At 35.9% G+C, this 12,692-nt stretch overlaps 1 protein-coding gene across 3 annotated transcripts in view; it reads left to right on the forward strand.

The window, feature by feature from the left end:
- The window catches only part of LOC117159106 (uncharacterized), a 70,591-nt gene that overhangs the window by 49,763 nt on the left and 8,136 nt on the right, over positions 1-12,692 (forward strand). The gene's annotated exons all lie outside the window — the stretch shown is intronic.

Below are 12,692 nucleotides of genomic sequence, written 5' to 3' on the forward strand. Positions count from 1 at the left end.
CAAATGTGGAATAAAATTATTCCGCAAGACGCTCTGTTTCCGAGAAAAATAAATTTCAAAATCTATCATACGAGCGTACTAAACGAATTGTTTAACCGAGCACGTTCAGATTCTATTTCTTTGAAAACGAAGCCTTAAACGAAAATTTTATTCTACATTTTCCTCTTATTTTTTCACAAGGAACCAATCACGATCCCTTCGTACATGTTATTCGGATATACCCTGTACGTATCTGTTTAATGCGTAAATTTTAAATTAAACGTTATACCCTTTCGTAAAATATCTCAAATAAAAAGAAGAAATCGTAGTATCACTTTTCTAATGGCAAAGTTAGACGGACAACTTGCATTTTATTCTTCTAATCGAACAATCTATAATTGGTTTCCACTAAACGATCATTCACGCTTTAGTTAATCACACTTCGATTATCATACTGTTTTTTAAAATGCTATAAACGAAGGCAAACTGCAGTTTCGTTCTCCAAACACGGACAAATAGATATTTGCGAACCTAATATGCAAAACTGCAACGAATCAACAGTCTCTCTTCTTCCATTTACCTCGGGCAAATAGTAGCTTTCAACCTTACTCGATCGTACGTTAACCGTAATTAACATAATCTGAAAATCAACTGAGCATGTTCACCGTGCGTCATTCCAAAAGGCTAAGCATTACAATCAGATATCCTGAGAAATTTCGAAACGGGTAGAAAAGAAAACGAACTGGAACAACTGGCCGAGGTCTTTCTATTATTTCTTCACCCTTCGTTCTTTCCTCTCGTTCCAACGAGTTAAACGATTTGTAATCAAAGCGAACGAAGTTTAATCCACGGAGTATGATTTCGATTAATGACAGCGTGATTAAACGACAAAGATTCGAGAACCGACGATTTTCAAGATAATTATCCCTGTATTCTCGAGATTTCCAAAATCTTTCGCGTTGGATACAGAACACGCGTGTTTTCGACTTTTTGTAGGAAATAAAGAAACGAAATTTAGTAACAAGTAAGTGGAATCTATAGGGAAAAACACGACAAGTTACATTTTCTGCTTTTTTCTTTTTTTTTTTAGTATTTTCTTATGCCAGGTTTTATTAGCCCCCGGTTATCAAACTTGTCCATTTTTCTTTTTCTTTTTTGGAGTTATATAAACTTGTAACTATCCGTGCTTGTAACTATATTGCGCAGTTATATAAGCCTTTCTCATCCTTTTCATAATTTCAAAAATATTGCTTGTTTCGATATCAAAATATCGAAAGCTATTGAAATATTCTTCTTCCCTAACAGTTTTACCTTTGGCTTTCACAAAACTTTGGCCATTTTTCTGAGCCTCAGCGACCTTCTCTCTGTTTCATGTTAAAATATTTCTTTTTAGTCGCAACAATCAAAAATTGACGTTAAAATGAAAAAACGTAGAAAGACGTATTCATCGTGTTATTTTTCTCTGCGATCGCCACGAATATTAATAATTGCCGCACGTATGGTGATATTTAGCACGTGAAATTTATAGTATCTGCTATATTTGGTCTGTCAATTTACGTCGTTAAAAGCTTAAAAATCGAGAAACCTAGAATAATTGACGAAGACTTTAACCAACACGAGGATCCTTATCCGTACACCGCGAGATACTTGATAGATATTATAAAAACAGCATTTTAAAGTGATGACGTAAGACAGATATCATCTGAATGGTATTATAATATAATGTGTAAGCAAGACACCGCGCAATCTTTCTGACTACCGTTTCACAACGTTGTCTACCATCGACGAAACGCGAATAGATCGTTGTTAATCCTTTTTATTTTTTTTCATTGATAAGAATCTAAAAAAACTTTGTAAAAACTAATAATTTTGCGAGAGTTACGAGACAAATAAGATAAGTTGTCCATTGTAATTTCGTCGATTGAAAAGTGTTTGAACTAATCGTCATGGATAATCACATAATCGAAGTAAAATAACAAGGAAGCGATAAAATCGTATTTAAGAAGAATACTGTTACGTTTTTCAGTTTCTCCGTTGTAAATAATACGATCGCATTGAAGCGAAACGACGTTGTCCTCTATAATCGGATAAATTGAAAACTTTTGAACAAATTGCCATAGACGATACAGTGACGTCGAAGCGAAATAACGAGCAGCTAATACGATCAGATCGATGTGAAATAACGTAGTCCTCTATGATCCCCTAAATTGAAAGCTTCTCGAACAAATCGTCGTAAACGATACGACGACGTTAAAGCAAGAAAACGAGGAGATTCGTCCAAAGTCTCTGGAACGTTCGATTATCCCCCAAGAGCAGACGATGACGCGTTGGCGGACGTCGATTTAACGCGACGCGTTTTGCTTCCTGTGTGTGGAAGGGAACAACGGCCTGGTTTTCGACTCGGCCGTGTGTCGTTTAAGTATTCGCGTGTGACTGTCCTAATTGCGCGATACACGCGTGTTACGCGAGCGTATCGTGCAAGCTGATGGTCCGTTCCGAGCGTTTCGCGCGAGTTAGCCGTGCGTCCACAAACGCTCGATTATTAACGATACGTGGTCTGACTGTCATCAATGATTGAGTCGACGCAACGAGACGAATACCAAACGAGCTTTATATTCTATCCCTTTGCCGAGCAAAAGCGAAGCTTCTAACACGTACACTCCGGCCCGTAAATATTAGAAAATTTGCGGGGAAAATTTGAATAGCGTTCAAATATTTTGAAACTCTTTGCAGAAGATTTAAGAAATCGCTCTTACAGCATTTTTAACTCTTCGATCTCCCATAAGTCTACTTCCTAATTACTAAAACTATAATGCATAGATACAAATGAGAAAGTACATTTAAGGGCGATAAATGACAAATAAATAAATGAGAACTAAGTAGCAATTTACTTCACCTTGTTAGAATGAACGTTTAATTTTGCGTACCACTTGTATTTTGTACATTTTTACGTTGCTGAATTTTCTAGAAATGCTACTATCTATCTAATATCTACGATCTAATGTGTAATCTAATCTTTCGAGTAATACGTAGAAATTGTCTAACAAATTAATCTAACGCATCTCCAAAAATACAATCTGAACGGCCATCGATCGATCAACAAGCTATAATTTGTGCGAAATTAATCTCGAAATCGTATACAGCCTGTAGATTTTTCAATAATGCATAAATATTCGCAGTCTGGTAATAAAAGTTATTTTATCGAGTTAGAAAAAACGTTGCAGTGAGAGAACAATTTTTCATTGTTTAACAAGCTTTACGCATTGATGCGCTTACAAAGCGTAATTATAATTTTTTCTCTTCAATTTAATCTTGCTTAGCTAACGAGGTATCTTGCAGGTACCGAGATGGCAATATAATCGCAGACAAAGTCGGTCGATTCGCTGCAGGCAGCTCGTTTAACTAAAACGTCTCATCGCGCTTAACCCGGTCGCTTAACTCCATCGCCCTATAAATATTGCTATGAATCGCTGCGTGGGTGCGATCCTTTTACTCTCGACCGCTTGCTTCTTTCAACCTCTATTTTATCTACTACAAGCGTTTCAATGTAGGAAATCGCGTCGATAGTTGTAATTTATTTGCTGCGATCGAGATTCATTCTACAAAAACTTTGATTAATTATGGTGTATCGAGATCGAAATCGACTTTACAAAAATTATAATCTTTTCTCTTTGTATAAATTTCAACGTCGCATCAACCTTTCTGGTTATTAGCGACGATAATGCGATAAATGCAGAGAGAGAGAGAGAGAGAGAGAGATTTTGTTAAATAACGATATATCTTCCAGAGGGGAGAGAACGCTTGAATCTTGATTTTTATCACAGAGATTTTCGCTTCAAGTTCCTTTTCAAAAGGTACTTGTCGCGAGAATAATTTTATTTAGCACGATTTAAAGGGATGTGTTTGACGATAATTTAACGATTGCAGATGTCGCAGACTGGTGATGGGTTAGATCTTCAGATTAGGTATGCATGTTGCTAATGCAATTTGATGTCTACGATCGAGGTTCTTGGTGACTAGATCCTTGTTAAGAAATTCCTCGTTTACTTCGAGTATATATGAGACAGCAAAGCTTTTCCGTGTGCTGTTCCACCTGAGTTGGAGATTTTTCTTGGAAAGATCTCAAAGATTACTCGTAGGAATTTTTTTCAACCTCTTTGTTAAAGGTACAAGGTACACGCGTCCTTTGCCGCCAACACGAGATGGGATCTATGCAACAGTAATAATTTTATCTTCGTTAATCGCAGAGTACTTAATTACGCATGATTTATTTCCAATATATCAAGTGGGATTTCATCATTTTTTGATCGATTAATGATAATTTGGTTCGCTCTTTTCGAGTGGTTGGTTTCTTAGAGAATTTTGTTTAACGATTATGGTTCGCATGATTGAAGTTATGTTCCGATTTTGCAAACGATGACTTGCTCGATGCTATCTTAGTGCGGTGAGCCTTTCACCGAGTACGAAGATGATTTTAAATAGAGATAATGGTAGTGCGTCTCATTAACAGAGTCGGACTGGAGATTAACAACTTTAAAGATAAAAAAAATTACTACGAGCGATCGAAGGACATTGGGCGATAGCTATTTCCATAGCAGACACTTTGTTTTAGGAATGATTCAATTATCATTAAAATACCAATTCCATGACACAGAAACGAGTATCATCCGATACGTTCCTTCTTTCATATTTAATGATCTTCCATCGATCAATGATCGACCTCATTCATCGTCGATGCACGAATAAGGTTCAAACACAGTCGATGTCGTTTGTTATGCGGACTATCGAGGAATAAATAATGGGTCTCTGGGACTTTAGAGCCTATAGAACTTAATTTTATACTATGCAATTAGTAATTGTGCTAAGTAAAAGAAAAACTATTCAGAATTTAGCTCTCAGAGAGAACGTGTATTTTCTTCGAAAGAACCGCTAAAAGCTAAAGATGCTGAGGGGAATATTATGAAATAATATTTTGAAATAGATAATTGGTTTTAAATGACTCGTTAGAGTACATTAATTAGAACCCATAAACTATCAATTTGCTATCTTGTGGCATAAATGAAAGAAGCTGTTTTTTTTAATGATAGACAGATAATATCGTTACATAAAATCGTTTCATGTTACAAAATGAATAAAAGGCGATACAAATAGATGCCTATTAATACTTGTACGCATATTTTCCAAAAGTAAATCGTCATCTCGTAACCACTAAATAGCAAATTTTGATATAAGGAGTCATATTTTTCTGAATCGCAAGCATTTTTGTATCTGTAAATTCGGCATAAACGTACGCGATGCAAACACACGCAGAATAGATATTTGGTAAGTGAAATCCAAAGACTAACGCATAGAAGACATATAATAATACGTGCAGTAAATTAAGATATAGATATACAAAGACAGATAGCGAAATAAGATATGGCTTTAAGGAATGAAGAAATTAAGATACGGACGAATATAAATAAAATTAAATTAAGATATGAACAGTTTGGACAAATTAAGCGGATTAAGATTTAGTTTTAAGGAACAGACATAGGACGGAATAGTAATAAAGATAGAGAGAAAATGTATGGAGCGCGTACATATAGAAAAATATGGTAATAGGCATAAGTCTCGATAGGACAAGCGAATACGATACAAACGATAGATGAAACGAAATTCTATTTAAATTCCATCCGTCTAGTTGTGTTTCTAAAAATATAAAAATGCATAAAAATTCGCAGTCTAATAATCGCCTTTTATTTCTGCACTCTCGTTACTTAACACGCTACGACGTTGAGTGGTTAGAAGCATCATAGCAAACAAGCCAAACCAACCAAGTTTGACATAACCGTAATTGTCGTTCCACGTAACCAGCGGTTTGCCAGGAGTAATACACGAGCACCGAAACACGGAACTTTCGGTGTTGAAAGAATCCAGGCATGCGTGACACGTGTATGTATACACGTATGTGTGTCTGTTTACGATCGTGGACGATACATCGCAATGGTATCTTACTCTCGAATCGCGAAGATCGACGAGAAGGATCCTCGACGAGTGAAATCGTCTCTGGTTCTCCCGCTTCTCTCCCCAGGCTGCTACAATTAGGGTTAATTAGCACGCGTAAGCGAGAAATCGCAATTGGAGCAGACATGTACAGCAACAGCATCAGTCGCTCTCTCCAGTCGACTTTCCATATGGTTGAGCTGGATGTCGTATAGCAAAACGCTTTGTCTTCGAACGCTCTGTCGAACGGCATGCTTCTTTGCTCGAGTATAATGAAACTTTCGAATGCGAATGGTAGTTTGCGCAGAGAAACGTAGAGGTCGATGGTCGTAATGGGTTTGCTTGAAATCTTTTCCACTTTTATTAGATTCTTTACGTTGTAATTATAGGAATCGTGGTTATCGCGTTTTGCAGAATTTAGAGGAATTGTCGAATGTTGGGATGTTTGAAAGATCGTACAGCGGAGTTGACGAATCTGCAATTTTTTCGTTCTTGAGATATATTCTACGTTGCAGCGGTAAAGTATATTTTTCTTGCATAGAACGATACGATACTTGAACGAAGTATAAGGAGACTTTAATACGTCGAAGAATGAGATGTAATTACGAGATACGATTACGTGGAGAACTGGGAATGGTCGACGATTGCAATTGCTTTCGTTATTGAAATCTTTGTAATCTCGCGATTGTTTTCTTATGTTATAATTATCTAATTTCACAGTTATTTTATTTTAAAGCATTACAATTTTTAAAAACCACTAAAAAGATCCAAAACGCTTGACATCCTCGATGAAATAGCAAAACGCTGTGTCTCGTGTACTAAACAGTGTGATTCTTCCATGAAATATAATGAAATTTTCGAATGTGAACGTTTTTCCTAATCCACGTAATCTACGTAAAACATTCATTAGGTTAAGATTCGCAATTTTGATCTATCGTTCTCCAGCGCGCTCGTTAAATTGCTATTGTCATGAACTAAAATTAAAATTTATTTTATAACATTTAAATATATAAAATTAAAATATAGTTTCAGATACACAGATATATACTTATACGTACATCGTAACTTAACACATGTATCTCTGTAAAAATTATAATACGATATCGCGCGTTTACATCGAATTTTTGGAATATCTCTATCTTAATACACGTCAGATATTGGGGTTCAAAATCGTTACCGTGGTCATTCTAATGTTGGGAATTTAAGCCCAGCACCCAAAGTCTAGATTCGTTACTCTCGATTCGTTATCGAGAAAGTTCCATGCTTCCAGATATTGCACAATGGTATAGGGTCCTGATCTTTCGTTCCCAATAAAGATTGACTTATCGCCAAGCTGTGTCACGACACGCCCAGTCCCTAACCTTGACGAATTTACGGCTTCTGGGTCCAGTTTCTCTCAGAGTACAGCGGACTGCAGCGTTTCGACCTGGCAAACTTACTCAACTCGTGTGCTGGCTACACGCAACAAAGCGACGCTTTCCAGCCAGGAATATTCTTGTAGTTTTTTGATTTTTCAGTAGTTTTTGAGCTAGACGAAATGTTAGATAAAATTAATAGACGTTTTAATAATTCGGATAGAAGAGTTTACAAGTTATTAATACTAATAGCAATACTACTTACCACTACTACTTATTACTAACAGTAATTTCTATATAAATTAAACGAGTTAATGAAATTGTTTCGATATTATTTCTTATATTCACGTTGTATTTTAATCGTGTAGATCAAAATCAATCGATATTCCTATCGAGTGATTTTCAAGTTGAAATCCTACGTTCTTCAAAAATAAAATTCCATCCTTCCGTACGTCACTTAACTTAAAAATAACGCAACCAATAGAAGCTATTTTGATCCACTCGTCAGAAAAATTGACAACGCAACGATAAACGATCAGTATTATCGAATCTTCCGTGTTTCAATTTTCCAGATAATCGACGAATTTAATTTCCTCGTGACAATTTCAACAAACATAAGAGATTCAAGCAAATAAAAATAGATACATCTGTTTATCGTACACTTTTATTTTAGGGACCGCTAGAAGGCCTAATCATCTTTCGTGATAAGTTTCGCGATAAGTTTCGAAATTATTTGTTCGAATCACTGCGATTCTAGAATACGCCCAGCGTAAGCGCGTGCCTCAAAATTTCTCTCTGTTATTTGAAATTCCATCCGATCGCTGATATTATTGGATTATCATTCTTCCCGCTTAAAACAAACATATTTTTTCTTGTCTTTAAATCGAATTTAGTTAGAATTCTGTCGTGTCGCGAAGCTAGTTCGTGATGGAATTCGAGATAACTTTTTTTTTCAAATTGCAAGGACAGTTCGCTTATTGAGAGATCTGCGTGACACTTTCCCTTGCACGCGATATCCCATTCATCGAAACGCCTAGACGACTGACTTTTCTGAATCCAGTGGCCCAAGAAGGACATTGGTACTTTCGTAGTACTTTGGTTTCCCTTTCGTTAGCAACGTTTTGGTATCTTTGGTTTTCTCTTAGATTCGTGATAGAACGAATAACGAATATTTAGATGTTCCTGTTTAAGGAAAGATTTTTACTTTGAACCTGAATTTCCGAAGAACTTAGAATCCTTCTTCCGTCTGAATATTTTACTTTTACTCAACATTTTTCAGAAATATGCTCTTGTAATGGAAGGATTACAGTTAAGCTTAATATTGGAGATCTTTCGAAAAGAAAGATTTCTATTCTTACTCCAAAGTTCCTTTTGAAGAGATTAAACGTATCTTGCGAGTGAAAATATTTGTTAAGATTAAAATTAGACCTTAATACCTATAATCCTCCCAGGACGCGTAAAACGTATAAAAACTTCCATACTCGTTAAATAGAAATATTAAATAAAATATTTTCCTCGGAGAGTCTTAAAATTTCTACAATGATCCTCCCAAAGCACTAAACTTCATCCACTCTGAAGCTTCCCTCAACTTTTAATCTCCCTACACACCAACCCTCCTCGTAAGTAACCCCTCAGAAAGTTACTCTAAAAAGGAACTTACCTATTAATCGTTAAATCTTTGATAACTCGAATGTATCTTATTTATCAAAGAAAAACGATATTTACTAGATCACTTACGATAAATTATAATATATTAAACGAATCTCAAGCCACAATAAATTATGACAGACTTAAGAAATAAATTGAAAATAATTAGAATAAATCATCGGGGATCAGTCTTATGATATAGGAATGAAATATAGTGACATACTAATAAATAGATAAAATGAAATTTAATTCTATAAAATATACAAACTTCTTCATTCGAATAGGAGAGGGTTTACGATTAATGTTTAACTTCCTAAGAATCAATTTATCTTAATGGAATCGATCAATTTGGCTTCTCATTTGAATATGTAGTATTTAACTCGTTATAGAAGGTTAAAAACTCAATTATTCCTCCAAACTTTCCTCATCAAATCCGAGAGCCTCGTAATCTCTCTTTCTCTTTCGCTTCCTTTCTCTGCAAGAAACCAGAAATACGCAAGACGAAGAAATATATGACAATTAGCTGTTGTTGGGTCGGTAAGATGCCCACGGAGGTATTTGAATAGAAAACTTGTATATTTACATTGGTGAATGTTACGTGAAATATTTTGAAATTTCATTAACATCGTGACAAGACTCGACTATCACGATCGTCAAAATCTATAAACAAGTCAAAAGATACTTGTTGCGAGTATATATTTAGTACATAACTAGCATACGACACGAATATCCACTTTGAGCATGTAAGAGGTGTTAAAGATGGTCCCATTAAATATTCAGGCTTACAAAAGTAGCGAATAATCGACCGTTTAAATACTTTTGTAATCTCCGTGAAATATTATACTCGTGCTAAATATCAAATAATTCCTGCATACGTTTTCAGATTCCTTTTGAACTCTATCGATATAATCACGATAATGGAGTCTGGTAATATCGTTAATGAGATTGCAAAGTGTAACGCGTACTCGAATACCTTCGTGAGTCTGTGCAAGTACACGCGTGATACGTCCTTTCTTTTATTCATTTCGTTTCTTGAGAAAACTGCATTTGTACTTCCCGAGCCTCCGAATCGAAGGTTTCATTTCGACGACGTGCCTGTTAACACGTCGTCGGACAAAAGCGAGATAGGTTCGCCAACTAAAAGCTCTGGAACTTAAGTTGGACAGCGTCGTGCTAGCTAGACGAAAGAGCATCGGCGTGTTCGCGAGCGGCTGGGCGATGGCCAGGTAGAGGGAGGTGCAAAAGGTGAAAAACACTTTGCCATCAGCATAACCGGTTCCACGTATTCCGAGCCTGCGCGTCTCACTGTTTCTCTGGCGTGGTTGGATAACAAGGATTCGACTAGCAGAGAGGGTCTCTTAACCGATCATAATCGACTTTTATCTGCTACCGGTTGTGTTATCGTCGATAGCGCAGCTTTTACGACACGTCGAAATCGTAAAATCGACCAAATTAAAATTTACGTTTAACAATCGGTTTACATTTAAATATTCGAGCTTCTGGCTAAAAGAGATTCATAGAAATATCTGAAACGGTAGAAGCTGGGAATCTCAGATAGTGTGTGTAGAATATATCTTAAACTTGTGTTTCTGGTTCTTATAAAATATCGAATATATGTGATTTTGAAATTACAGTAAATTTTTATAGTAGCTTTCGTAATATAATTGGTTCGTAAAACTGAATAAACGTCGGAGTTTACGCGTCTGTGTATAGTAAAGTTTTGCTTAATAAGAATTGATAAAAGTCTGAAAAATAAATTTAAGTACCCGGACCTCTAAGATTATAATCTCTGTCAGAATCCTGCGATTATTAAATGTCCTGCAAACTTCCGATAAACTTTGAAAATCATCTAGAATAGGTATAACAACTTTAGCTTCGATTAGACATTAATTGAAAAGGATGGAATGCCGTATTTCACAATCGATCAGATATTCAACGTGTTCGTCGATGCTGTTAGTCGGTGAATCAACTTAACATTTCATTAGATTCTACAGGCTATTATGCGTAATGCGTATATCTTAGCTTTGCTTCATTCCTACTGGCAAGGTCGCCACGTGACTTAGCAAGGTCGTAAAATCGGTCATGTAATCGTTTCTTTCTTTGCGAGAATATCGCAAGATTTTCCGTTGCTACTGTTGTACGCAACTTATTAGCTATTAACGGTAATAATTTACCATGTGTACGTTCGAGCCGCGAACCATTGGTTATTCGTCATGGTCTTTTATTTTATTCGATACACATTAAACGTACGATTGTACAGAGATAAGTCCAACGTCTTCAATTTCCTACGTATCTGCCTGGATCTCGAATCTCGATGTCTTTTTAAATCTTTAGCAATTATCTTGATCGTCTCTAATTTTCTGGAATTTAACGCTCATCGCACCAAACGTCCATTACGCCAATATATTTATATAAAAGACGCATTATCAATTCTTAGTTTTACGATTCTCGATTTGCCTAAATCCTAAGTACTAAATTCTTAATTCTATAATCATTTTCTGTCTTAATTTTATAAAATTTTACATTCAAATGTCTTACTTTTGCTATGACGGACGTTGCTATGATAAAATAAAACTTACAACTCAAGGTGTGATATCTTGCAAGTAATATCTCGAGGAATAAGCTCAGAGTGAAAATAAAATTAGAAATATATGTACAAAAATACAGAAGTCGAAAGCCATCCCCTCCATTCCTCGCGGATTATTCACCACCTTTCGTAATTCGTATCACGCTCCGCCACTTACACCCGGTTTATAAATAAACAGACGAATAAAAGCTGTCTCCTCGGCCAGGCGTGAAAGCTACCGCAATAAGTCCAGTATCGTTCTTGATACCTTGACACGGTCGACTCGTTCCAGATAAGCCTTCCACCATACCGTTTGTCTACCAAGCTTGTTTTTCGCTTTCCATGTACACCACTGAAATTGAAAAACGATAAAATTGGAAATTATTACCATCCCAAGCGCCAAAAAGGTCAAGGATAATTTCGAAAACCAGGATCGTAATCGCTTGGAGTTCTATGTGTACACTGTTTCACGATCACAGGCAGAAAATATAACAAGTAACATCTTTTATATTTTAAATGAACGAATTAGCCGAACAATCGAAGTTGACAATTGCGAAAGAGCCCGAGTTTACGGTTTCACGCAAATTCGTAGTCCTATAAACGCAGTTAAAAAAGCAAGTCTCAGGCAGATATTTGTTTTAATTAGCAAATATTGTCCTTTAGATATTTTATGTATTCTCGCATGCGCGTTGTATAGGGTCTTGTACCTTTTAATTTTCGACGAATTAAAGAAGATATGTAAATCGAAAGAAGCTATTTTTTCAAAGTATCATTGGTAGATTAGCGATGTCTTAGAATTCATGGTTTCAATACGAAAACAAAATGGTCAGAAATTTCGAATGGAAATATATTTTAAGTTTATTTAGAATGCAAGATTTTGTTTCAAGGATAATTTCACAAGAGCAGGATCGTAATAACGCGGAGTTCAACGAAGACCTCTAACTCTAACCTCGAAGTCATTTAGTTCATGGTAATATTGTTCTGGATGAGCGATCGCAAGTAATAACCCAAGCTTAATGGTATACAGGAAAAGATTTTCCTCGATGGAAGAGCAATTACGTCGAAGATCATAGTCTCGGATTATCGACGAGTAAAAACAACTGTAGGATAATCTCTTTTTGTTTCTTTCTTGTAACTCGATTTATAAGGAGGAAGAGTTT

Source organism: Bombus vancouverensis, chromosome 13, assembly GCF_051014615.1.
Source record: "Bombus vancouverensis nearcticus chromosome 13, iyBomVanc1_principal, whole genome shotgun sequence".
NCBI classification, from domain to species: domain Eukaryota; kingdom Metazoa; phylum Arthropoda; class Insecta; order Hymenoptera; family Apidae; genus Bombus; species Bombus vancouverensis.